Here is a 27,135-nt window from a genome sequence, read left to right on the forward strand (position 1 = left end):
TTCATAGAAGCATAGAACGAAATACGCTACATAGTAATTTTGAGAAGAAGAACTTTATTATCTTCTATAATATTTCATATTATCTCGACGCGTACACAGATTCATGATTCACGTGGTACCAATAAATTCGTTTAAAACGAATGGACCATTTTTGTTCGCCTTGGGGGTTTGTCTGAGTTTTAATGTGTACATTTTTTAACCCGTGCGTACCGTAAGGTTTGATAAATTTATATAATGGTTTTAGTTTCGAAATGCAATTTGCTTTGGGTAAAGAGTTTTCAAACAGACAAATTTCGTACAATGTTTTTATAGAACTATACAGATTTGTATAATTTTATTATAATTGGAATGTTACTAACGTATTTGTAGAATAATTACTTTTTGTCAATTAAAACATTCGTGTTTACCTGCATTCAAAACTTCTTCAATTTTTCCAAAAGAGAACATTCAAATGGAAAGTAATTATTCCACGTTTTCAAATTATTTTTTTATTTGTATGTGAATGTCACTAGATACATGAAAAATGTATAGTGTTGCTTTCTACGACAAACATTCACTAAAAACAATATTGACCGGCACCAGAAATGAACGTCAGCAACATTGACTGACACTAATTTTGATCGATAGATGCTGTTATCCGCGTGTACCCGTTATTAACGGTTTATCTGCGGGCGGTTATTTAGCAGCGTTTTCAAAATCAATGATTCTGAAAATTTCTTAATCAACTGTCTAATGAAAGTAGCGACTATAATAGTGAAACAGGTAATCCGAAATATCTTAATAATTTAATAACTCCTTGTAGCCATTGTTTACAAGGAACTTTAAATAATTATTTTCAGTCCTCCAAAATATAATTTAACCTTTAAACGAAAATGAATAAATTACGGTATAGAAACGATACGAAGCATAAAATAGGAATTATACAGATATTTCCTTATGAAAGCAAAAAATTCACGAAACTGCCCCATTAACGTCACAAGCGGTGAATACGAGTGTCCATCAACCTTGGTTCCGTTGAATTATTTGTCAATCAAGGCGGTGTCGATGCAGCTTCCCTCGTTAATTTCAACAGAACTCGAATACAGTATTCCAAAATTAATTAAACGAGCAACGATCTAAATAAGCTCGCCTTAAAAATCAATTTTAAGCCTTACGACTTCTACAATTTTCATCCTTAGTGGATTTTGGGAAACACTAAAATCTTTTACCATAGAAAATCAACTTATAAATATAATTCTTAAATACTGAAAAAGAATGAAACCATATACTGATGTTATGCTATTTAAATAATTAAATAATCTGCTTACAACTTTTCATTCTAGACACTGAAGCTCGATGCCACCAATATGGCGGCACTCGTTCTCAAAGATTGAAACGAATTAAATAGATAATTAATATCAAACAATACGGAATAGATAGAACAGACTGGCAGAAAATTCGAGAACGAACTTGTTTATTCGCCAATAGCGAACTCATCGTTCCGACATCGCATTTTGGTACCATTACGGAAGTTGAGAGGTAATCTTACAGGAGATTTCGTCGTTAACGGCAGTGATTCCGTTCGGTACCGGCTGCTGCAAATGTTCGATTAAGCTCGTTTGATTCGAATTTTCAATCCACCCCGTTCGTGCCCTGCATTTCGTTTCTTATTCTACCGTTTTTGAGCAGTCATTTCTCCTTTTTCTTTTTTGGTGTAAACATTTCTGAAGCAGTTGAAAGCTAAAAGGTGTGACACGTATTCGAGATTCAAATTGCACGATTATTCTCAATATTATTGAAACTATTATTTTCTGTGGAAATTGAAATAAAGAACTACCATATCCAATAGAACGATGGGTTTCGGTTTCCTTGTTTCGCAATTATTGATATCGTAAAAGGATTGAATATCCAAAACGATTTGAAAAATAAAAAAATGTATAAAGAAACCAAAAAGAATCTATTAGAATTTTTATAAGGGTTACATATTGATTATATTAATCGTACCATGATTTTAGTGTTAACAATTATTAATAAATTGTAGATTATTCTGTAAAATAAAGATTCCTTGGTACAATCTACATATGTTCATTATAATTTTAATTCACCTATTCACAAGCTTCTTCAGGATAGATAATGGAACGGAAAAAACAGTAAAGGATTTTTGCTTAATAAAATAAATAGGTAAGACAAACAAAAGCAAATTACACGTTAACTTATTAAAGAGAAGGAATAGAAGATTATATTGCAGCTTATTGTACTTTCTTTCGCAGACTATGATTATTAGAAGTAATCCCCGAGTTTCAAACGATAGTCTACGTAAAGCTAGGTAGTACAGGCAACAGTTGTATATTTATATAAGAAATTCTTACAGCACTGTTTCGCCCCGACACGGTTAGAGAATTTGGGCAATCCCCGGTGCAGCACATTTTACAGAGAAAAGCGTAGAATTCGAGATAAAATTTCACAAAAATTCGTTGGCCCGTATTACGAAATTTATAAAGATCCCCCCCGAGGGAAAGTGAACAAGCAAAAATAAAAGACTTCTTAATAATAGAAAGCGTAGAAATAAAAATACTGTCGAGAGGGTTTCAAGGTGGATTTATTTTTCAACAAATAAAACCGATCGTTTTTATAGTGTTTGGCAGTGATGAAAGGAAATAAGAGAAGGAAAATATTAATCTGTATTATTTAACACTCATATTTCAGTAAATAAATAGATTAAATTATTATAAATTACGAATAGTCTTCATCTGAATTTTTTACATAAAGTAATTAATTTCTGTTATGAATTAATATTATAATTAAATAGACTGAAAATATTTAGAAAATTCTTAAATAAAATTAATAATGCATAATCTTGTGTTTTACTTTGGTTAATTTCATAATAGAAATGACATGTGTTTGTTAGTAATGATTTTAAGTTAGACTTTGCATTGTAACGTGAAAATTATGCAAAATAGTTAAACATAAAGGGCTGCGTGACGCTATTAGCTGATACATATGATAGAACTTCAGACAAACTTCTAGAAATTACCTTAACAAATATTAACCTGGTAGTTGACCTCAGAATGACCAAGGGCATGGCCCACACGTTCACACGACTTCTGCTTTGTAGAGTCCTTTGCTTGAGGGGACCTTAAACGATAAATAATATTTATTGATTTACAATGATATAAATGATAAAATATTATTAGATATTATTATTATACATATGTATATATGTACGGGCATCGAAAGTATTTTTAACTATAAGAAAACTGAAATTTATAGATTGAACTTACATTTATTAAATTATTAATTAGATAAGAAACTAAATGATAATATGAAGTGAAAGAATTTTATTTTATAATCTTTTCGTATGACGTTATTTGAACTGTTATTGAAATGATTATGAAATGAAATTTTCTGTTTCTGATTGTATTTTGTAATTATATACCTTCCTCTACAATACTTTTTTATAACATCTCTTCGATGAAATGTACAATGTGTTGTATCTTCAAACAATTGTTTTCATAATGCGCGATTCTCGTGATTCTCGTCATCTGTATCTTTATACTCTTCAGTTCTTACGAAATGTTTGAAAGAAAATACTTCTGGAACTAATTAGCTCATTTCAGAATTCCAGAATTTCTACTTTACAATTATTAATTTTAATGAAACAAGTATATTTTACGAAATTTCAATCTATTCTTTTAACTCAAATCTACAATGCCCTGAAGCATTATAGTATGCATTGTGCAAAATATCTTGGTGTACATTAAAACGATAAAAACAATTTTACCATTATTTCTTATACAAAATTTTGAATGAAACTGTGTATAAAATATTACTAACTGTATGAAATATCTTCACAAAATTATCATAGATGAAAGAAAATATTTAGAAGTAAAGTAAAATAAATGATATTGACAAACATAGGTAATTAAAACGCACAATGAGGAAAGAAATTCGCGATGAACATTTCTAGACTAATTTAATCAAATTCAACATTTCATTATCCACAGATCAAAGCAAAAAACAATTTTGCTATTACCAATTTATTATCATCAAAGTAAATCTGCATTTACAATGGAACAGAAAATTTGTTGTTTCTCCCAAATTGTCTATAGTAAAATGTTCCACGAGCTTACCAGAGAAAGTAAATAATACACCAGTGAGTTAATAACTTCCAACCAAACTACCAGAACCCTACAAGTGTAAGCCTAATACCTTCATCCATTATACATTTTATTAACAACAATTCCAATCGAACGGCCAGAATCCTACAAGTGCGCGTCAACCTAAATACCCAACGAACCGAAATTTTACTCCCCCCCCCCCCCTGTACAATCATTATCGGTTCAACAGCTGATCCAGCAAACAAATGAAAAGACAAGGATTCGCGAAGTACGATATAAAAGCAGTGTCTCCAGTCACTATCGTTTTGTGGGTCATGAAAAAAGTCCGAGATCCAAGGAACAATGAAGTTTCCCGTGCGTCTCGGGTCCCTGTCCAAAGCCGTGAGTAAAATGATCACTTTGAGCAGTGCTTATTGTTATACCCTGACGATTGTGCTTCACCGCTGGTCCGATTGTTTCTCATTTCCCTTGTTCGATAAAAATACACACGGTATAAGAAGGGCGGCGTTTCGAACTGAAAAGAAGAAAGAAAGAAAGAAAGAAAGAAAAACGAATAAACCGGTGTCACCGCGTTATGGAAGAGTGTCATTTGAACTATCGACCTTCCGCAACCATTCAGAACGTCTTTGCCTCGATAAACAACTTCTCATCTGACACCAGATAGCGACGCGTCTCCGAGACGGTAACCGTCGCCTGATGCCGACCCATTAAAGCACGTACTCTACACCAAGACCCTCTTCAATCCTTGACCCAACCGCAAATGCTTCGAAAGGTGAGCACCGTCCTCTCATCTACCTTCGGAACTCTTTATAAATCTGTTGCCCTTGGAAGACAACTTCACTGATAAGGGATACATGCATTGACCGCTTGCCCTATGACTTCTTTACTAACTCGTTGAATGCCGCACGATTTCATGGAGCAAAATTTAAAGTAGCATTGTTTAATATTTAGCATATTTAGCTAATATTTAACATTGTTATTATTGCACGTTAATCTAGTTGAATGTCATCGTATTAGAGAGTATTAGGTATAATATAGAAATGTTATCAAATAATCATCGTTTAATTCAGTGTAGTACAGTGATTCGATTTAGTTGGGGGTCACCGATGACCCCTAAGGCATTCAACGTGTTAACTGTGTTTTATATTTGATAACTTAAATAAACGCTAGAGTACTACGATTACTAACACCTTGGACAACTCAGCACTACATATCGGAGTCATTACGACAAATCAACCCTTGGACCCTTTTTCCTTCTAAGTCATTGCTTTCTCACTCTCTTCCGTGTTTTTCCTTTAACACTAGAATTACCGAGCAGATAAACTATCTCTTCGAAATTGTTCTATAGAAACCTCAACAATGCAATTATAGAGACTTCAGTTGGTGCAATTCAGTTTATCTATTGCTAAATCAGTTTCTCTAGTAGTGTTCCAGAGAAGCATCTGTTATCTGTTGAATAACTGGAAAAAATGAAATCAGGAATGGGTCATTTCGACCCATCCGGTGGTTCTAGTGTGAACACTAAAACTACCGAGAAATTGAAATGATTTATTTCCGAGTTTTTATAAAAATTAGAACAATACGTTTCTTGAGATTCGAGGAATAGAAAGAGGAAATATCAAATCTGCTTGTTTTTTTTCATTTTAATAAAAGGAATTTTTTGAACGTCTATCTTGTTTTAGTTTAAACGATAAAAAGTGTATCGGCTGAGAGCGGTTGTAACATTTCAAGTAAATCGAATGATTGGTTTGTGAGATATCTTCCTCGCCGACACGAAAACGTCGTCTCGAGAAAATGGCGACCGAGGTTTTACGTGCTGTAATAAAATCATAAAATGCTGTACAGGTAATATTCGTAAAAATGTTATTTTTAAAATTCGCTTCGTTATAGAGAACGTAATAACTGCATAGAGTGTCCTCGATACTAATAAATAAACTCGAGGAATTTAATATTTTTCTTACGAGTGATTAATCAAATGATTTTCTAATAATAATATATAAACATCCTTAACAGATTCATTTGGAATGTTTATTCACAAACAGATTTATTAATAAAGAAAGACGTATTAATAGCCTAATAAAAATCTAAGAAATCAATGATTAATCGAAAGGTTATATTTCTATTTTAAATCAATGAAAAAATAGTGAGCATCGTTTCGTAAATTGTTGCTAGACGTTCCACAAGTTCTCGTCGTTACAAAAATTTCAGAAAGTCAGGAAAATCATTTTATTATTGAATGCGACATTCTGGAGTTTATGTTCGTAAAAATATCGAGGTCCAGAAAAAAAACTGATTTTACGGTCAACTCAGAGTTGCCGACAGCGGCCGCGACGAAGAACTCATACCAAACTCCACGCTAGAGAACAAAAATAGAGATTTTACGAACTCCTGAAAGTACTAGCGGATTTATTCACCTACTAGACTTGCATACATGGTTTCACGGTATGAATAAACTTTCACGAAAAGATTTCCGGTTTAATCGTTCCTTTTTTAAACTCTGTCGTTACTCTCTCTCGAAACGCTTTTTTCTGTCGAAAGGAAATAAATTTGCTCTCGACGTTCTTCGTTTTTATTTCAAGTTATGACACGATGAACAGATATGTGAAATTTTTGGAACACAAAGGATGCCCACAAATCATGTCGTATACAAATTCCATTGAATTCTGTATCTCTCATATAATAAGGCAACCACGGGAATTGATAAATCAATATCACTGAACAAGCTATGACATCCTATAGTACCAGCGATACTAACAATCGGGGAATAAAGCTTTTACGATCGACCTCTCAGGAACAAGGGACAAATCCACTCCAAAAGTCAAGGTTAATCAATCACATATTGGTATATAAGATTTTAAAAATACTCACTGAACAAACTAATTGATATTCTAAAGATTATTCAATTGTTTTTCACAAATTATTCGGAATTATTCGATTATTATATAAAAGACTATTTGCAGGAGCCGAAGAAAAATTTTAACAAAAATTTCAGTTTCGAATTCTTTGCAGTCAATTATATATATTTTCCGATGTAATTCACTGTTAAATTAAATATATTGTTAATTCCTGTGTAAATTTTCTATCAGTCTTATGGGAAAGTTTAAATAGTAATGAAAGTAATGAAAATAGCAATGAAAATACTCATTCACATAAGGCACATTAGTATTACTGAACACCAGGCGCATTGTCGACGTAATTTTATAAAATGGATAGCGAACACTTAAACGTAACAAAGTTCGTTGGTGCTCTCGGGCTAATTCAATACGACGTGAACTTTTGATCCTTGCGTCAAAGGAATAGCGTAACAACATATTACGAACAAGTGACGATGCACTCCTGCTTCATCGCTGCTCTACCTTTTTTTGTATCCCTTTCGCACGTTATAGCTGTTTCTAGATCAATAAAATAATACATAGAGAAGTTATCTGACTTCAAGAAAATTCCACCACAAAATCATCATGGACAGTAATGATTCTATAAGTAAAGATTATTAAAAACTATGTTTAAAACATATCAAATAGCGTATCAAACAATTTTCGAGATAATTAAATGTGAAAATAGTCCAAGTACGTATAGTCTTTAAAGGGAATCAGCTAATGTTCCCATTCACGATATTTTGTTTTTAATTATTATAAACATTAACGTGTGTGTATAGAACAAAGTGTCGAAGGTGGGATTATAATTCGAACCTAAAATTTTTCACCAGCTGAGTGACTATTTTGTCTATGAAAAGGTAGGTTAAAATTCAGTTAACCTCTATACAAGCAATTTTTACATGACACTGTATTTATAGAATACAATATAACGATAACATGCTTGAAAAATTGAGGAGACCCTTGCATGACACAACATTCTTCTTGAAAAGAGCACAGGTTTCACGAAAGAACTTCAAAGAAATGAGTCGATCCATATTACGAGATTTGTAAAGATCTCGCTCCAATAAAAGTAAACAGATGAAAATAATAGACTGCTTAAGAAAACCTGGAACATGGGAATAAAGGCAAGAGAAATTGCAGACGGAAGCTGCAGGTAGATATTTTCTAACAAAAAGAAAACAAGTTTAACGTGTAACGTGTAACGTGAACAGTAACAGTTTCATAATTACATATTTCAACATACTTCCACTTGTTTCGAATTCACTAAACACAGAATAACCTTGCATTATTTGCGACTTTGTTTTACAGAAAATTCAAAGTTAATATTTGTTGAGCCTGCGTGCTCCTGGCTAACTCTTTTATAAATATGGCTGCGCAGAGGGCAGGAAGTTATTCTGTATGCATAAATATATAAAAATTGGAATAAAACAGTGCGATTTGAGATCTCGTTATTAAAAGAAGAATTAAATTCCAACAAAATTTGAAAATTAGAAAAATTGTATTTCTAAACTAGAATTTCTTTAGTTTTTCGTATAGGATCTATGGTTTCTTGGCTGTGTCAACATTTGCAAGACACCCGGTATATCTATATAGATTTTTCCCAGAATGTGGATCACGTTGGAGTTTACCCATAATTCTTTTCAAAGTATCGCAGAATCTCGCAGCAGTATATTGTCGAACTTTTTCAAAGTTTGTATAACGCGGCGAGAGTTTTTGGTTCTCGTGAATTTTCAATGATGTTTGCAGGTTTTCCCGTTCACCTACCACACGAATGATGGTGATCGACCAATTTCCTGTTTACAGGTAGCTCTCGCGCAAATTTCTGCATACTTGCATACTTTAAAACACGATAAAAATTGAATGGCTCGTTTGTTCTTCTCGATGTTCATTTTACTTTGTCCTATATCGAGTTCATTTAAAATATCTTATACACTAGTACTTCTCCAACTATTTTACTCTACTTTACCCGTACGCCGAATAACAAACAGATTTGATGTTTTGTTATTTTTCGACAAAATATTTTATTTTATTTTAATTATATTAATTTGTAATCAAACTGTTGTACATTGAACCAATGAAAATGTGTTATCTTCCCGACCTTTATTCTAATCACAATAAAAAACTGCATTCTATTAGTGTCGCAAAGTTGCTTAATCGTAAAGAAGCATCTAAATGGAATAACGTTGCAAAAAGTTTGACAGAATGGTGATTATACAAAGTAATGGTCGATTATAATATCTATTAGGAAATCTGGAACGATAAATATATTGCAGTACTAAGCTATATCGATTATCAGACAGAAACAATTATGAGATTCTCTATCAGCCTAAGTAGTTGTATACTTTAGGATGCCAGCATGAAACCCAAGTTACTAATCCGTACTCAAAGTTTATGAATAAAGGGTAATCTACGATCACTGATCACCCCTTGTTAGAAGTTTCTTTAAACTCCACTCGCAACAGAGCATAGGTTAAGCCAGTGTTCTCGAAGCTTTGAGAAACTTTTTCTTCGTAATAAATAATACAATACAACAATTGCATAGTACTATCAACTACTATTTACTGCAAGGAAAGTAACGAATAACATTACCGCTGCTCTCTTTTTTCAATGATTATTTTTAACAATGAACGTTGCACAATCATTCCTTTCCAATTTTTATGAAACTTCGCAGGTGCGCAGATCAATCAGAAAGAAGAGACACGCTTTTTTGTTATCGACGGAGAGTCACGTTTGGGGGATTAAACCTTTCCCTGAAAATTGATAACTTCGAAGTTGTCTGGGAAACTATTGAACAAAAATAAGATAAATTGGAAAATTAAAAAATGCAGAAAACGCTGAGACTTATTTGAAACTTTAATAACGAAAGTGAAAAATTTTGATAATGAAAGTCACTGTGTATTGAACTTCGAATTTAATGTGTATAAAAATATAAATATATATATATATATACTACATTGATACTTGTTATATACAAAGTGTTCCCTAAATACTGTTCTTTAATAAAATTTGTATCATTTAAACATTTTATTCTATTAGGTAGTCTGCCAATTGTTTTGTTCACTGATACATGATAAACAATCTACTCGTCACTTTGCACAGCGTCACATTTATAAATCTTTCATTTATTACAACAATCCCTAATATTAATAGTAATTCAATTCATCAAAATCAACAATATAATTTGTATATATTTAATATAAATGGATTTTAAAGCCAGTAACACCATGAAAATTAAATAAATAGTCAACATGTTGTCTGTACGCAAGACACTGTTAGTTGGAATCGCACCCTTCTCAATGGGAAAAGTGAAAACAATTCTGCCGACAGTGTAAACCCGAAGAATACATTCGCTAGGGTTCGCTAACGGCAATTAAACGCACAGTAGACTTTAGCAGTATCAACGGTGAAAGTAAATCTGCCAGAATCACAGAGTAAAAGCCCGGTCTCTGTGTAAACAAGTAAATCAGTGTCGGTTCCCGTGTTTTTTTAGGAAATGTTTCCCTTGAGGAGTGGTGAATAATAAAGTTAAAATGACAGGGTCACTTTCCTCCCTGCGGTAAGCGAGTGCATATTGAAATGAGAAAGTTATGCACATGTTTTTGCTCCCGATAAATGATAAGTTGCTGGAGAATCGGGTAACTCATTCGTCGAAGAATTTTTTACGAAAGTTTTACGAAAACATGCTTCTTTTTACAATTAAAAAAAATATATTTATGAAAAAAGTATTGAATTATTAAGGTATTCAATCTTTGTATATTCTTTATACATTCTGTATACATTCTTTATATATTCTTTATCCATTTTTTATATATTTTTGATACAATCTTGATATATTCTTGATATATTCTTTATACCTTATTCATAAATTCTTGATACAATTTTGATATATTTTTGACATATTCTTTATAGATTATTAAAAACTCTTGATATAATCTTGATATATTTTTAATATATTCTTTATACATCATTTATATATTCTTCATTTATATATTCTTCTCTATGTATTCTTCGCAAACTCTTGTCTTAAATCATTTCCATATCGTCCACATTTCTCGAGATACGCAACAGATAATACAAACAAGAAACGTTCCAAAATTTCAAAGAAATATAAAGTCATTTTTGTTGCTGTTTGCATGATATTGGAGCTACAAGGGCATACATTTTGCAGTCAGCTTACGGTCAGTAGCTTGAAAAATTTCATTAAAAATTACAGCTCAAGCGACCATTGTACCTGACTCGGAAAAAGTGTCCCATTTCTTATACCAATACGAGGTCACACGTGGTGCTAACGCTACAAAAAAACTATGGCTGTACTCGAGGTGCGACGGGCACCATTCCCTTATACTTTTTTAGTGAAACGTAATTTATTAATTCCTAATAACTGATCAAAGGCACTCGCTTAACGCAATTCCTTCTGTAAGTATCTACCAGTTTGAGAAAATAGACTTTCGAAATTCCAGTGAAATTTATTCTTTCTATTCGACGTACTGAAATAAATATAAAAATCGCAGAAACTTTACTGTAGGTGTAACAGTTAATGTTCTATGGTTTTTATTCCCATTTGCACAATTAAATCTGGCATAAATACATAAATACCCGCAGTCCATTCAGAATATTTATCTGCCCACTGAACAACGTGAATCTTAACTAAATTAACCCTTTGCACTCTGTAGGCGCCTCTCTGTCGCCAATTGATTTGACACAGCAAAATGCTAAAGTTTTATATTTAATATTAAACTGTGTGCAATGCATTAATATGTGAAATATTCAAAGAAAATAGTTTCGTTCCTCAATTTCTGTGCGATTTATCGTCAAGTGAGTGTGAAAGAATGTCGTTGGTATCTCATTAGAAAATATTGAGTATTTCAATGAAAAACTTCTGGAGTGCAAAGAGTTAATTATGTTTCGTATTTAATATCATAGATACTGAAGTTATCAGTGTTCATAAATTTTCATATTTAATTTCTAACGTATTGCATTGCAAATCAATTTTTAATAATTAGTCGATTAGCATAAAGGAAGAATATTTTTGTGTACGCTTAATTGTTGTAATATTTAATTAACCTATGTAATATTTGTGAAATGATTTCCTTATTATAATGATGAAGCATACATGTTAGTTTAAAAATTTGTAAATTAATTATTTTATGCTTATTACTTCCTGTATTTGTATCAATCGTGACAATAACGAAAATAGAATACTCAGTGTTCCAAATATTAAGGGAAACGAATGAATTTTTGTCAATGAAGGTTCGCATGAAAACAAATATTTGGCGGTATTAAAACAAGATCGGTTAAAAAGACAAACAAGCATGTGCATTTGTGAGAGATTTATTTTTATCGTGACAACGATTCAGAATATGAATTGAGAATTGTTCAGGAATATTTATGTCCAGTCGTATGAAAATACTGCATCCAAATCCGATTGAAAGTATGCAGAACTTATTGGATCGAAATAGTCGGACATAGACAAACAACGGGAAACATAAAACTGCGTTTAAAAAAAGATAGCGATGTATTACACAAAATTACTGAACAGAAAGTATTTATAACGTATGTTTCAATACAGTAAAAAAATATTATTTGTTGTCACATGTCGGGACATTCTTGTGAAAGTAAAATTGAATTGTATTTCCTTTGTGATTTATCATAAAAGAAACAAAACTGAGGTAATTATATATTAAGAGTTGAAATTAACTTTATAGAATTTATGTGAAAAATCGTAGCTAGTACCATATCACATCAATATTGTTGCTATGTTAAAATTAAAAGGCCATAATATGGTTCTAGTTTTCAGTATGTTCCACTTTGCTGAAGTGTAAAGAACGTAGTTTCAGTTTTTCTGAGCATTCAAGATGTCGGATTTTGCGCCGACAGATCGCAATTTGCGGGAAACTTTACTTTTTTGCTTCCACTTAAAGAGAAATGTTTCTGAAAGCCGACAATTGCTGTTGGAAGCTTATGGTGATTACACTCCGTCGATTTTAACACGTGGAGACTGGTTTGAACGCTTTGAAAGCGGTGATTTTAACACGAAAAAGTTCGAAAATACTAAATTAAAAGCATTACTCGCGTGTCAAACGCTTCAAAAATTGGCAAAATCGTTGGATGTTGCTTCATCAACTATCGAAAATCGTTTAAAAGAAATGGGAATGATTGAGAAGCAAAGGAATTGGTGAACGAATTGGGGCGAGGAGACATTGAAAGACGTTTTCGCATGTGCGAACAGCTGCTTCAAAGGCGAAATAGAAAGAGTTTTTTGCATCGCATCGTGACTGGTGATGAAAAGTGGATACATTACAATGACTTCAAGTGTAAAAAAAGTCGTATGCGAGTTCGGCCAACCATCAGTATTAACGTTAAGGCCGTATAATCATGCCGTGAAATGTTATACTCTGTATTTGGTTGAATGAGATGGGTGTAGTGTACTACGAACTGCTCAAACTTAATGAAACCATCTCTGGGGAACGCTACGTACAACAATTGACGCAGTTGAGCCGAGCTTTAAAGGAGAAACGAGTACAGTATGTTAAAAACGCGATAAAGTGATTCTTTATCATGAAGATACTCGCCCATATACTGCAGAACCCGTTAAGGAAACGTTACAAGAACTTAGATGAGATGTCGTACCCTACCCGTCAAATTCAGCAGATATTGCTCCTTCAAATTACCAGCTGTTTAAATTCATGATAGATGACTTGTTTGAGCAGCTCTTTCACTTTTATGGGGATATCAAAGAATGGGTCGATTCCTGTATAGCCTTAAAAGACGAGTTATCCATCTATTGCCAGAAAAATGAGAAAGAGTAGTGCAAAGCAATGGACAATGCTTTGAATAAATGATTATTTATCATTTTCGTACAATAGAGCTGCATTGTTACAAAAGAAATCCTTTAAAATTAACCACAACTTTCAATATATGCATATACCTGTACTTTAATTATTCATAGGAAAGGAAGTAACTGTATAAATTGAAAAGTAAAAGGAGGCATTAAACACTTTAGAAACTACAAGTCTCATTTTTTCATATTACCAGAATTGTTTACATGTAACTCATTAAAACAATCTCTTAAAAAATATTGCAAGCGAAAATACAGAATAATAATATACCAACAACGAAAGCGATTAAAATTCCTTGCAGTTACACGTAAGTGTTATTTCCTTTTTTAATCAATGTGCAAAACAAACGAGAGTATTTATAATAAAGGTTGAGGGCACATAAAGTTCGCTTGAAACGAGAGGATTTCATTTGCGCGTGTTACCGCGGACGTGCAGAGTATTGTATACGAAGTGAGAAAATCACGTTCGCAATCTCTTACCAAAATGAGAGTGGCAGACGACGGAAATATGAAAGTGGAAAAGGAAAAGAGCTGTAATTGCTTACTTGGCATATAAATTAGTATTTTAAAAAAACACGAACGCTAAGTCCATACAACGGCGTCCATCTTGAATTCCCAGGCGTCTACGTTTATTTTTAGACTAATCATTATCTGACGAACGTTCAGTCAACAATAATATTCTACATTTATTCAGATACCACGTTCCACATATTCTAACATATTTCCATATTTCTCTTGTGAATATAGTATTACATCTAAGATTTCCTGCAGCTCCGTGGGAAAACGGTCCAGTTTCCCTGAAACTAATAGCGACATCACAGTGTATCAGCTGCATTATACCGCAAGTTATTTATTTCCTGCTGCGGTTACAGCGCATATTTTTCCGGGCCCTGCCCCAGCAAATTTGACAAACTGATCAACACGTTCACTGCCACGCCTAGCGTTAAAGTAATGTTAAAGTATTCTCTACGTAGCGCAGAACGTTCGTGTGGCATTTTTGTCCCTTGGACGTTTCGTGTGTGAATACTTTGTCATTCTTTTGTTTCCTTTGTGCTTCAGACTGTGAGTTTAAATAAAATTTAGTAGAAAAATGTATTTTGTGGTTGAATGTGTATAGGTCTATTGGACATTTCTGGATCTATTCGAATGATACCAAATATCTAGCTACTCTTCACAGTAATGATAACACATATTTTTCATGGGAAATTAGTGAGAAATTATTTTTTCATTTATAAGTTTAAAATATCGATAAAATATTTGAATTGTCAAATGGTTAATAGTCAACTCAGCATCAAATAATTAATTAATTATAGGTTAATACCAAACTAATCTCGTTTCACTATCAAAACAGCTTCGATTCTTGATAACTAAATAACATATTTATTCCGTACAAATTTCAAGTTAACCCTTTGTCTTATGTTTTCTTCCGCAACTATTTAATATAACCACTTTATCGTTAATAATTTGAAAAAGAAAAAGCTTTCATATTTATCCTCTGCCCACATTTTCCAAAAGGTTAAAAACTGCTACTAGCCCTAACATTACATTCACAAGAAAGCTAAATAAATAACATTTAGATTTGTCGAATTCAATTGAAACGATTCATCGCAAGCCTGACATAAAAGTAGCTCTTAACACGTCAAGCGCCACGAAAATATCGACCGTTTTTCCGTAGAGTTCCTCGTTTGTAAAAAAGGAAAACAGGAACAATTATTCATTATTTCACGTTACAATCCTTGCACCACTCTATTATCAACTTACGTTATTAAACACTTTATTAAGTGTTCAAATTATTAAAACACTTAAGTAATTCAAAAGCATCGGTCATCGGTGACTAACATGACGCTTAACGTGTTAAAATCCACAACAAAATTATTTTACACAACTAGACTTCGCCAATAACTGAATAGCTCATATCAATTTTACTTTATTTCAACTTGAACGCGCCAGAAAATGATCGAAACAAGCTGGAAAAGTGTATCCCAGTGAGAACCCTCACCTCGCGGTACTCTGATTACCGTCTACCACAAAGAAACCCCGTTACCCGCGCGAGGATTAAATCTTCTAGTATAAAAGCAAAATTTCGCGGTCCACTGAAACAATAAATCGGAGCTGCACAGCTTACCACAACGTGGATATCCGCATAACGCTTTGGCTCCAGCGAAACTCGGGAACGCGCACGATAACGAACCTCTTTATTACATGGCCGACGCAACAGTAATTTTGCGATTTTCGGTAGCTCGCTAGCACGGGATGGCATCCCCTTCTATCCTTATTTTTCGCCTCAGCGAAAAAGTGGGGGAGGAAATATTCTATCCCCGTGCGATGTGCCGACAGGCCAGAAATTCACCGTAACGATCACGCCCGGCCGCGGAACGGAGGATGCTGGGAGCATCCCCTGGTTGCCTCGAGTCGGCTCAGGCAGCCGCGAATCCTTTTCGGTCGAGGACGTCAACGGAACAGTCGCAGGTTTCATCGGGAACCTTGATGTACGAGGGTTCCTTCTGCGAAGGGGAATCTAAGAGAATTTTTGCGGTGACATTAACACTAAAACTGGGCGGGTCAAAATTAGGCACTCCTGATTTCTTCTTATTGCAATGAACATTAATTATCTTTTTGCAATTACCTTGCCCTATGATTTCCTTAGTGACTAGTCAAATAACTAACTAAAATAGAGATAAACCAAGTAGATGATAAATTTCAGTGGATACAGAAACAAAAGTAGGGATGAAAATTGAAAAACCAAGTAATAGGACAATATAGGAGTTGATATAAAATTAAAGGAGCAAAAGAGAACGCAGAATTTAAAATCTGGTCGTTTGACCGGTTACCGGTATGGTTAGTGTTAAGATCAATAGAGATATTTTATTGTTCATAATTCGTTAGAAGAAGAAAATTCTATACTTATTCTATATCCAGGTTTTCTGAGAAGCGTTACAGTTAATAATAATATTCGATTCGGATTTGGACGAATCAAGTAATATTTATATTTGTTAAATTTTACTTGAAATCTTCGCCATACGTCTGACACAGTATTGTACGGCAACGGCTTAAAAAGATAACATATGTTACGCGGGGAGATTATTGAAGAAATTAATTTAGTCTGTATAAGTGTACTCTTGGAATTTCTATGGAGGAATTTCGAGAAGTCAATTTAATTACTCGGTTTAGGGTTAATCCTTTGCTTTGAGATTTATTTCTCAATTATGATTGATACAACTGCTTTGTCATTAATCATTTATTAAAATAAGAGAGAAATTCTATACTAAAGAATTTAGTATTAAACATTAAATATTAAATATTGAGTATTGAAAATTGAATATTGAATGTTGAATATTGAATACTGAATATTGAATATTGAATATTGAATATTGAATTTTGAATATTGAATATTGAATATTGAATATTGAATATTGAATATTTAATATACAAAGTTTAATATTTAATATTTAATATTTAATATTTAATATTTAATATTTAATATTTAATATTTAATATTTAATATTTAATATTTAATATTTAATATTTAACATTCAATATTAAATATTAAATATTAAATATTAAATATTAAACTTTGTATAATGTATCATTTTGTGAAATATTGCAATAAAATAATTAGAAAGATGATAAAACAGTTAATGAAATCCTTAATTCATGTGTGAAAGAAATCCGAATTTATGGCTGAAGAACGCATTCATCTATTTTCTGAATTTATCTGTGACGAGCAATTGGGGTAAACGGAAATCCTATTCATAACTTTTCCACGAAAACGACGAAGAAAAAGCAGTAAATGATGCAGCAGCAGAAGGCAATTGTTGGGACATCATAATAGAGATTGTTCGAAGTGATCACCCCCTGTTCTAATGAGATTCCAGCCAGGGCAGGGAATTAAAATTACATAAAACCTTATTGAGGATTGCGAACAAACAGACGAAAGATCTTCTGTGGATTTCAAAGAAAGCAGATTATTTCTGTCTTCAAATGGAAGCCATATTAAAAAATAATTATCTATAAGAAAATCTACAAAAATTTTTCGATAGTATTACTCTTACAATTTCCATAATACACATTTAATGAAATTTTCACTTTTCCATTTTACGTGATAAACAGCTAAGGTAAATGTATCAGTAATTAACTATAAAGTCCGCGCATTTATATTACGAATATAAACATACGATATAGTTATAAAAATGCTTGTATATAAATAGAAATATTTATATTAAATATTACATATCAAATATTTATATCCATATAACTTTAACTGGCTAGTCATTGGTACATTTATCTTTTCTTTTGACAACATCGTCTCTTTCCAGATATTTCACACATTTTTCTAGCCTAAAGTAATTTCAAGCATTTGCCACTAAGACTTGCATCGCATTGTAGTAAATACTTCACCTTTTCTTTCATATCGCCCGACTGATAGTTCCAGAAACACGGAACTTTCTGCAAATCCTAATTTGATTATACGTGTCTAACTTTGATATAACTGGTTGAAACTTGTACTCTTTGATCTTGATATATGGCACTCGGCCAACGTACCGAGTCTTATGACAGTTGAACGTGAAAGACACATTTTAAAAGGATTATACCATGATACATGGCACTAGAGACGGCTATCGATATTTATCGGTTATCGATACTTCGTCTGTCTAGAGCACTGATTATGAAATATACAGTCGTTCGTTTTCATTTTTTTTAACGTTCACTGGAGACAAGAAGATTGCTTTTCAGCGAAACAACGCTTCAATTCGTACAGTAAATTCCACTGAACAGTGATTCGAAGAATTTGTGTGAAATTGTTTCCATAGGCAGCTTTGAATTCTAACTTAAACCCATTGAGAATTCATAAGGTATTCCAGAGAGAAATGTGGCCAGAAAGAGCTAGAAAATGAGAAACATTTTCAAAATAAAGTATGGAATTTAAACAGTTTCACGAGAAATTTCCAGTGAAACGATAAATAATCCAATAAAAGTATTCCCAGATGACTTGTAAATAATATGAAGAACAAAACGAACAGGTTTAACAATTGAACAAACAAGTGAAGACAACAAATTTCATCGGCTTGTATTTGTTTGTAGCTTCAAATACATTTGAAACAGAGAATTTGGGAAAAGAACACTAAACAAATGGAAAAATAGTCTCTATGTGATGTATAAACCTTTGTATTGAATGTAAAAGTGCATTTTAGTTTATAATTACTCGATACTGCTTGTTCCATGGAACAACAAATTATCACTGTGAAATAGTAAATGAAATTAAAAATTTTGTTAGAGTCACGTAAAGAACTGAAGGTTTCATTCAGCTTTAACCTCTTGCTCCATGCTTCCTTTCACAACTATAATTAATAAAACTATTTTATCGTTAATAATTTATTAGGAAAAGAGAAAATTTTGATATTTATTTTATGTCCACTTGCTATAAAGGTTTAAGACTGATTATAATATATTGTATTTCGAACAAAAATAAATAACATTTTGATTTCTCGAATCCAATTTGATATTTTCATCGCGAGTCTGACGCGATACCATAGGACAAGGGATTAACCGGTGTACTAATGAGATGCGTTGATACACACAAAAAGTGAGGAGTCGCTGAGCTGTGTTAAGAGTGAGGCACATGTAAAGCATATCTCGTCGAAAGCATCCTTCTGAAGGATCATCTTGTAGATTACCTTGCTGACTGGTCTAAGCTCTCCTGTTGAGAGTAAACCATACTTCAGGTTTGAGGGGTAAGATTTCCACGTAACGATATCACGAGATCAGAACGGAATTCGTAGAAAATTCGTCGGGATTGCGGAGCCTAGGAGAATTTCAGAAGTGAAAGAGATTTCGCCCTTTTAGAATTTCAATTCTGAATAGCACGTGAAATATGCGAAACAGTGGTACAACTGAGACAGATCACTCTCTAACAGACTACATAATTTTTAAGTTACATTTCACTCTTGAACGATTGTGTAAGAGGTAAATTTATTAAATTACATGGAATACATTGAAATAAGTTTGATAAAAATTACTCTCATTTTTCAATGCTTTTATATAAAATACAATGATTACGCCTGAAAGAATAATATTGAAATAATCTTCGATTTTTGATCGCCAAAATCGCTGTTATTTATTTTATTTCAATAATGCTTAATTATTGAAAACTTAACAAGTAGGAAAAACACCAAAAAATTGATGAACAGCATTTTTCGTCGAATCGTGACAAGAGGAACAGCATTGTAATTAAAATAATTTATTTTAAAATACACATATATCCATACGATTAATTAATTAATTAATATCATAGTTGAACTACTGACACGATGAAATACGTCATGAGATATTTGAAAACGTGAATATTTAGAAGTTTTCATTTAAGCTAGAAATATTAATTGCTAACATAATTAATAAATCCTGTAAAGTCGAAAAAAGTTCTGTGTAATTTAATATTGGATAGCTCGTATAAAGGTGCCGCATTTATTTTCGCCATTGTAATTAATTTTCATAATTTACCTGTTCCAATAATAACCTTGTATTCTCAGAAAATATTATATGATTTTCATTGATGAATACAATACTTCTGCGAACATTCTGCAAATGTCTGTAATTTACAGGATACCCTTTATATTCAAGTGAAATGGAGACGGCTCGCGGTTCCTGCCACCCGTTGATATCGATCCAACAGCGGGCAGAACGGAGTAGTCGAGATGACCAGTCAACGCTTCGAATTTTGCGTAATTATATGCGTAATGGTTATAATCTATCTCTACGAAAACTTTCTAAAGAAGCTAAACGTTGGAATTACATTCTAAATATAGAATTTCGAATTCATAGTGACGTTAATCCTCTTGTAATAATATTTATACGATTTACAATAAAAAATAAATGTACAAGTGGAAAGAACGTTAGAATATGGAATTGGAATGTTTAAATCTCTTTTGCTTCAAGTATGAATAATTGTTTCCAATATAATTGTAAAATAATTGTTTTAAAATCAGTGTTTCAATTACTATTCAAAACTCATTTTAGAGAGAATGCATTTATGTGAATTGAGGAATGAACATGGAGAATGGCAATGAGTAAATAATTCATTCTGGAATGTTGTACGTGTAAATAATTGTTTAAGAAGACAAGCAGAATATGTAATAGTTTAAGAAATATATCTTTGTCTTTGAATCAAATACAGAAATTATACTCGGGTATTTGTGTAACAGTATGATCAACAAAATTGTTTCCACATTACAGTCCTCTTGGTTACATAGCACTGCAGTTAACTTAAACAGAATGAACTAAAACTGATATGGCGGCCGCAACCAAATAACTGACAAATTTTAAGGGTTTTATATTTTACATCTATTTTCCTAGAATTCCATGCTTAAATATGCTTAAAGCCAATTTCAAGCCATTCCATTCCCAAAACCACCAAACGATAATTTCTTCATCTACTGACCAACTTATAAAATAAAAATTTCATTACAAGTCTTTATTACATAGATTTCATACTATTATTGCGTATATACTAAATATTTATTTTACAAATGAACGTATGAATACTCTAATATAAATATAATATTTAGTAAGGAAAATAATTGGACAATATTATAACGCAAGATCTGTAATGCCAGATTTTAAATAATTAACTGCGATATATTCATTTTAATATCATTTATCTTCACTATGAAAGAGCAAGTAATATTATGCAATAAAAATTCTCGTGGTAGTCAACGTATTAACGATTGATAGTAGAAGAGCAATATTTTTTAATATTCTAAACAAGTAAATGATATTTAGTAAATCGGCTTTGGGAAACAAGTGCTTACGACATATTTTAATTTAAACTGCTGTAGGTTCTAATCACTTTATTAGTAGTTGATCGTTGTATTCAGTAAAGGACATTGACATTATCAAACAGAATTTTTCTGTCAACCTAATATATAGATACTGGATACGATCGAAACCTAAGAATTAATAAATTCAATAGAAAAGAGAATAGAGAGCTCGCACAAGATAAAGTTAAACACGATTGACGAGCTAACCCGTCTCCTCAGGTTAACAGGTGAAACTTTTCCGCCTCTCATTACGTTGATCTCGGGTCTAGCATGAAGGGATGGAAAAACTCGTTTGCTGCTGCGAGAAAGGGAACAAATTTCGAATGTTGGGGGAAGCACTGTTCGTCCACAGATGCTTGCAACTACGAAACTTTGTTGTATCATGGGAATATGCCCCTGGTAAAAGAAATGAGAACGCCGATTGCTGGCAACAGAGAAAATTCGTATACTATCCCCCGATCATGGAACGCGTCACGTTTCATGATATATGGTGCAATATATTGCATCGGGTTTGCATGTAATGCATACTCAATATATAACCCAATCAAACTCACGTGACCATCTCTTTTTCTCCCATAACTAACACCATCTGAAAAAATATAAACTGTCGTTTCGAACCCTTTTCGCTCAAAAATATTTCCCATTATAAATATTCATTATTCCCAGTTGAAATATTAGTCACATTTTTCACAACAAGCGCGACAAAAAATGTCGCATAAATTAATATTTATACCGTAATGTTTAACATAGAATTTCAAATTTTATTTTTGGAGTCGCCGTTTGATTTGATAGAAAATTATAAAATGCAATATACAGTATCAATTATGACGTAACGTAATTAGACAGTGAATATTGAAATGAAATAAGTAGTTCTGTCTTGATTCGTATTTTGTTTCTATTTAACACAGTAAAAAGTTTAATTAATGTTTCATTGGAAAGCTATGAGTACACGCGATAAAGAATCTTCCGAGTGCAAAGGGTTAATGTTATTATTAAAAATATCTGTATTCCGAAAGGGTTGTCCTAAACAAATAAAAACGCGCGGAACGTTCTAACAATCACGCTTAAAGGCGATCTCGAAGGGTGAGACGTGAGCATGCGGTCGTCAATAAGGATTTTCCTCAAATTTACATACGTCCTGTGCAAGCTTGTTCCGGCAGGCATGCAGATGTGCAACGGTCGGCCGCAATAGACGTGTAATGCGCAATTCTCCGTTCTACGTACGTTTGAAATCTAGTATTCGCGTCGGTTTATCATACACCGGTTGCTTCAGAATACCAAGCAGAGTTTTTCCAAATTATAAAGCTGGATAAGGATTTGAATATTTATTTGAACCCGATAAATGGTATCCAGCTCGAAGGAAATCAATGTTAGGCTTGAAATCTATGAATATTCAGAGCTTTCTTCAGAGCAGGAAATTGGGCACGAATTTATCTTGATAAGAAATGAAGGTTGAGAATAATTAATAAAATTGTAATCAGTTTTAATTAATCGACTGAATGAGAATATGTACATTCAACTATTGCCCTTATAAGAATTTATTCGATTATTACTATTTGATACTGGAATTTATACGATCATTCGATTGTTATTCGAATTAAAATTGTTTTCTATAAGATTAAAGGTATACTTACTTATTGTTACGTGCAACTGTACCAGGTATTAATGTTTACTCATTTTTGTTGCACACTGTGCAAGGTGATTTATGATCTTATCCAATTTGTGCATTTTTTATACAGTACTTAAAAGAAACTAATTATTCTGTATGTCCTAAGTCATTCCTCTTTTACGCTCGACGTTACGTTTATTACGGGTACGATGACAGTGCTCAGAGTCTGTAGCCTGCAGCGAAGCAAAGGGATTGTTAAAAGGTAGCAGTGGACAAAGGATGAAATAGAAATTCTTTCTTATGATCTTCGTCAGGTAAATCTTATAAAACTGGCTTTAGCGGGATTCCTTTCGCATGAGGAATTATTTCTGTTTTCCAGAAGATAAATTCAAATGATATATCCCAGTTTGCAACTCAAACAATTAATGCAGAGTTTGTATAAATACAACAATGCAGAATATTTATGATACAGTAGTTTGGTAACAAGCAACGTCAGTTTTACGATTGTAATTGTAGAAGTAAGGATTAACACTAAACTTTATATTACATTCAATTTTATAATGTAATATTATCATAATCCTAGTTAATACTTTGTAAACCATAATCAATCTACAATCTATAATTCTAATTAATATCTTGTAAACTGTAATCAATGTATAATCTTCAATTCTAATTAATATTTCATAAACTACTATCAATCTATAACCTATAATTCTAATTAATATTCAGTAAAGTCAACTTCCACCATGAATATAGAAATTATGTGCTCAAACAAAGTCGTTATTAATAATTATTTCAAAAATCTCATCATTTACATGATCACATTCTTCTATCCAATTCAAAAATTTTCTGCAATGATAATCTAGAACTCCTGGCACCTGGAAATTTAATAATGTAACATATATTATGTTCCGAGTAACGTGAATTATTCTAAAGTACACGTCATGTCTTCAGAGTTTATCTGACTGGTGGCAGTAATTACTTTCTAATTTCAATTTTATTTCGTTTAATGCCGGAGTTTCGTTGAAAATGTTGGACTACAGTAATGTCTCCACCCTGGTGCGGCAGTTATAGTTCTGTAACGGTTGGGTTCAGGCGGGCGTGACCGACTTTATTCCCCTAGGTTCCTCTGCTTACCCGATCCACCCCAAGCCCGACTTGCGTCAGAGTGGAAATTTTGAATTTCTATTCGTCGGAGACCGCCCGAAACTACTGAAACGTCTACCGAGACCGGCCCACTCGATTTTATACTCGAAACTTCGGCTGCTCCGGTCCCAGCTACCACGCATTCGCGATCGAAGATGCTGCTAACGATTATCGATAAGTTTTCGGTAAGTTCTGGCTGTTGGTATTTCAACAATATCGTCAAGAAGGTAGCGAAGTATAATGTAATACGAAATAAATGTAACGCTGAAATCTGTTAGCGTATTATTAACTGGGTAATTAATGTGTACGTGGATTTTTCTTATTACTGTATTTTTAATAGATGTATTGATGTTATGGGAAGTACTGAATTGAATGATAAAATATCAGGTTGCAATTGGAATGAGATTAATTTGGTAAACATTTAACAACACTATTTGGGATAATGAACAGTATTATAACCGAAACTTACATAATTTTTATTGGAATGTTGATTGTTATTTGAGATTTGTATTAAACCTTAACGAAAAGCTTTTTGTTGAAGTATTCTATTATTTTGAGTGTGAAGCATTGCTTAAAGATTATTGACTGTTAAATGTTTATAGTGTGTTGGTATACCATGGTTGTTAGCTTTTTCCTATAAAGAGGAAATAATAATTTAGAATATAATGATTTGGAAAATAGTGATTTAGAAAACAATAATAATTTAAAAGGTAACAACTGGAAAGATAATAATTTAAAAGATAATAATTTAAAAGGTAATAATTTAGAAGGTAACAACGTAAAAGATAATAATTTTAAAGATAATCATTTAGAAAATCATAATGTAGAAGGAAATAACTTGGCAAATGATCGTTCACTCACGATAGAAACTGTCAATGGAGATAGATATCTGAAAGTCACAATGGTCTTTGGCAAAATTCTATTTTACCACATTATTGGACATCGATATAGAATACTGTTCGAACCTATGATCCTCAGGGTAGTAGTCAGACACTAGTGCAAGCTATACAGTGACGGATGAAAAGGAAGAACAAGAAGATGAGAACAAAAGCAGGGAAGAGAGCATTCAGAACGGAAGAGAGCGAGAAATGGGAAGATTGGGACAATCGCGATAAAGTGCTTATACAAGGAGCGCATATATAAGGTGTTCGGCAACAGGTGGGATAAATTTTAAGGGGTGAGTCTGTATGACAAAATAAGACGAATATCAAGAGCAACGAAATCACGGTATCAATCTCGTTTTATTATCACTAAAAAAAAGTACAAACAACAGATCAATACAGATGGAAGATCCGAAAGATACGAAAAAACCTTTCGACGTTGAATCCCCCTGATATTTTGAAAAACATATATTCAAACGCGATTTATTGGACAAATTTAACTTGTTTACTTGCTGAAGTCCATAGCGACAGGAAATTGGGTGGTCCAAAAATTTTCTACAGTTTTCTCTGGCCAGTCACATTCACGTTCGATGCTCTACCACGTTTTATTGCATTTATACTTCCAGTGCAGAGAGTGCAGAGAACAGTAATATTGTATATAAGGTGATTTGATACTAATAAATAATAAATAGTAAACAGTCCAGGACCTTAAATCAATGAATAATATATACAGAACTACAAAGTATTGAATGATAAATGATGAATAATTCATTTGAAAATATTTTTACGAATAAGATCATTTTGCAATGACATTCTGCCACGTGCGATTATAAAGAATTCTATTATTCGTTGATAGAGAACTTCTGAGCAGACGTATTTTCCATAAAATCACAAAACATTGAAGTACTGTTGCTGTATAACAATGTATCGTTACGCTGTGCAACAATATGCTGATTTCTAGTTTTGAAACTTTGATCGGTGTTCAGTTCCAATAACAGTAAAGAAATATACATTTGAAGTCTCAATCGTTAACTTTAAACCTTCTCGAGTTCAGTATCTTCCCTCTCGGCCGTATAATCTTCAATTACCTATACAGTACACAGCGCCAGTCCTGCAATTTCTTTCTCCGTTTTCTCTTCAATGTAACGAGCAGATAGTTATTGAGTTTTACGGGGACATCAAAGATAATATTGGCTGGACAATTTTCGAATTTTATATCCTCCTCTCCTCATCCAGGAATCGATTCATTGATAACCTATAAAGCAATTTTGCCCATCTTCATAATCTTAAAACGATACAGTGAAATATGTTTCTACATTAACCACCGCTATGATATGAAAATTGCTTTATTCTCTATTTTCTTATGAACATTTATTACTCAGCTAATCGAGCCATATTTTAAGAAAATGCAGGTCGTGCATGAGATTCAGATTCTTTTACATTGTGCTTTCAATAAAGTAGGAAGTTATAGTTTCAAATTGCATTTCGAACAAAGCACAAAATTATGCATGCTTCAATACAATTTACAATTGAATGAAACAGTAATTTATGTATATGTATGATTTGTTTCGATACAGTTTACAAATAAATGGAACAGTAACTTATATATATAATAATTCGTATTGTAGTTTATTTATTTGTGAACGAAATGTAATTTATTTATTTGTAAACTACATTTAACACGTTCTCTATCAGCGTCGAGTAACAAGCAAATAAATAGAGAATGAAATCTGAGGACAAACAAAATGAAATTAATACTATAGATATTGTTGTTTAAAGTTATAAGCTATTATATTTAGGAACCCTATGGTCAGCTTTAGTTTCATTTCTCCAATATCTCGTTTAGAAGGTTTGGATCGAATAAAATATTATAA

General features: G+C 32.5%; 1 protein-coding gene across 1 annotated transcript in view; it reads right to left on the reverse strand.

Annotated features, from left to right (window-relative positions):
* LOC116427654 (metabotropic glutamate receptor 8) overlaps positions 1 to 27,135 on the reverse strand; it is a 94,980-nt gene that overhangs the window by 47,698 nt on the left and 20,147 nt on the right. Inside the window, exon 2 of the mRNA XM_076370775.1 lies at positions 3,014 to 3,114. The gene's annotated coding sequence lies outside the window, so the exon portion shown is untranslated. The remainder of the gene's footprint in view (positions 1 to 3,013; positions 3,115 to 27,135) is intronic.

Source organism: Nomia melanderi, chromosome 1 (assembly GCF_051020985.1).
Source record: "Nomia melanderi isolate GNS246 chromosome 1, iyNomMela1, whole genome shotgun sequence".
Taxonomy (NCBI): domain Eukaryota; kingdom Metazoa; phylum Arthropoda; class Insecta; order Hymenoptera; family Halictidae; genus Nomia; species Nomia melanderi.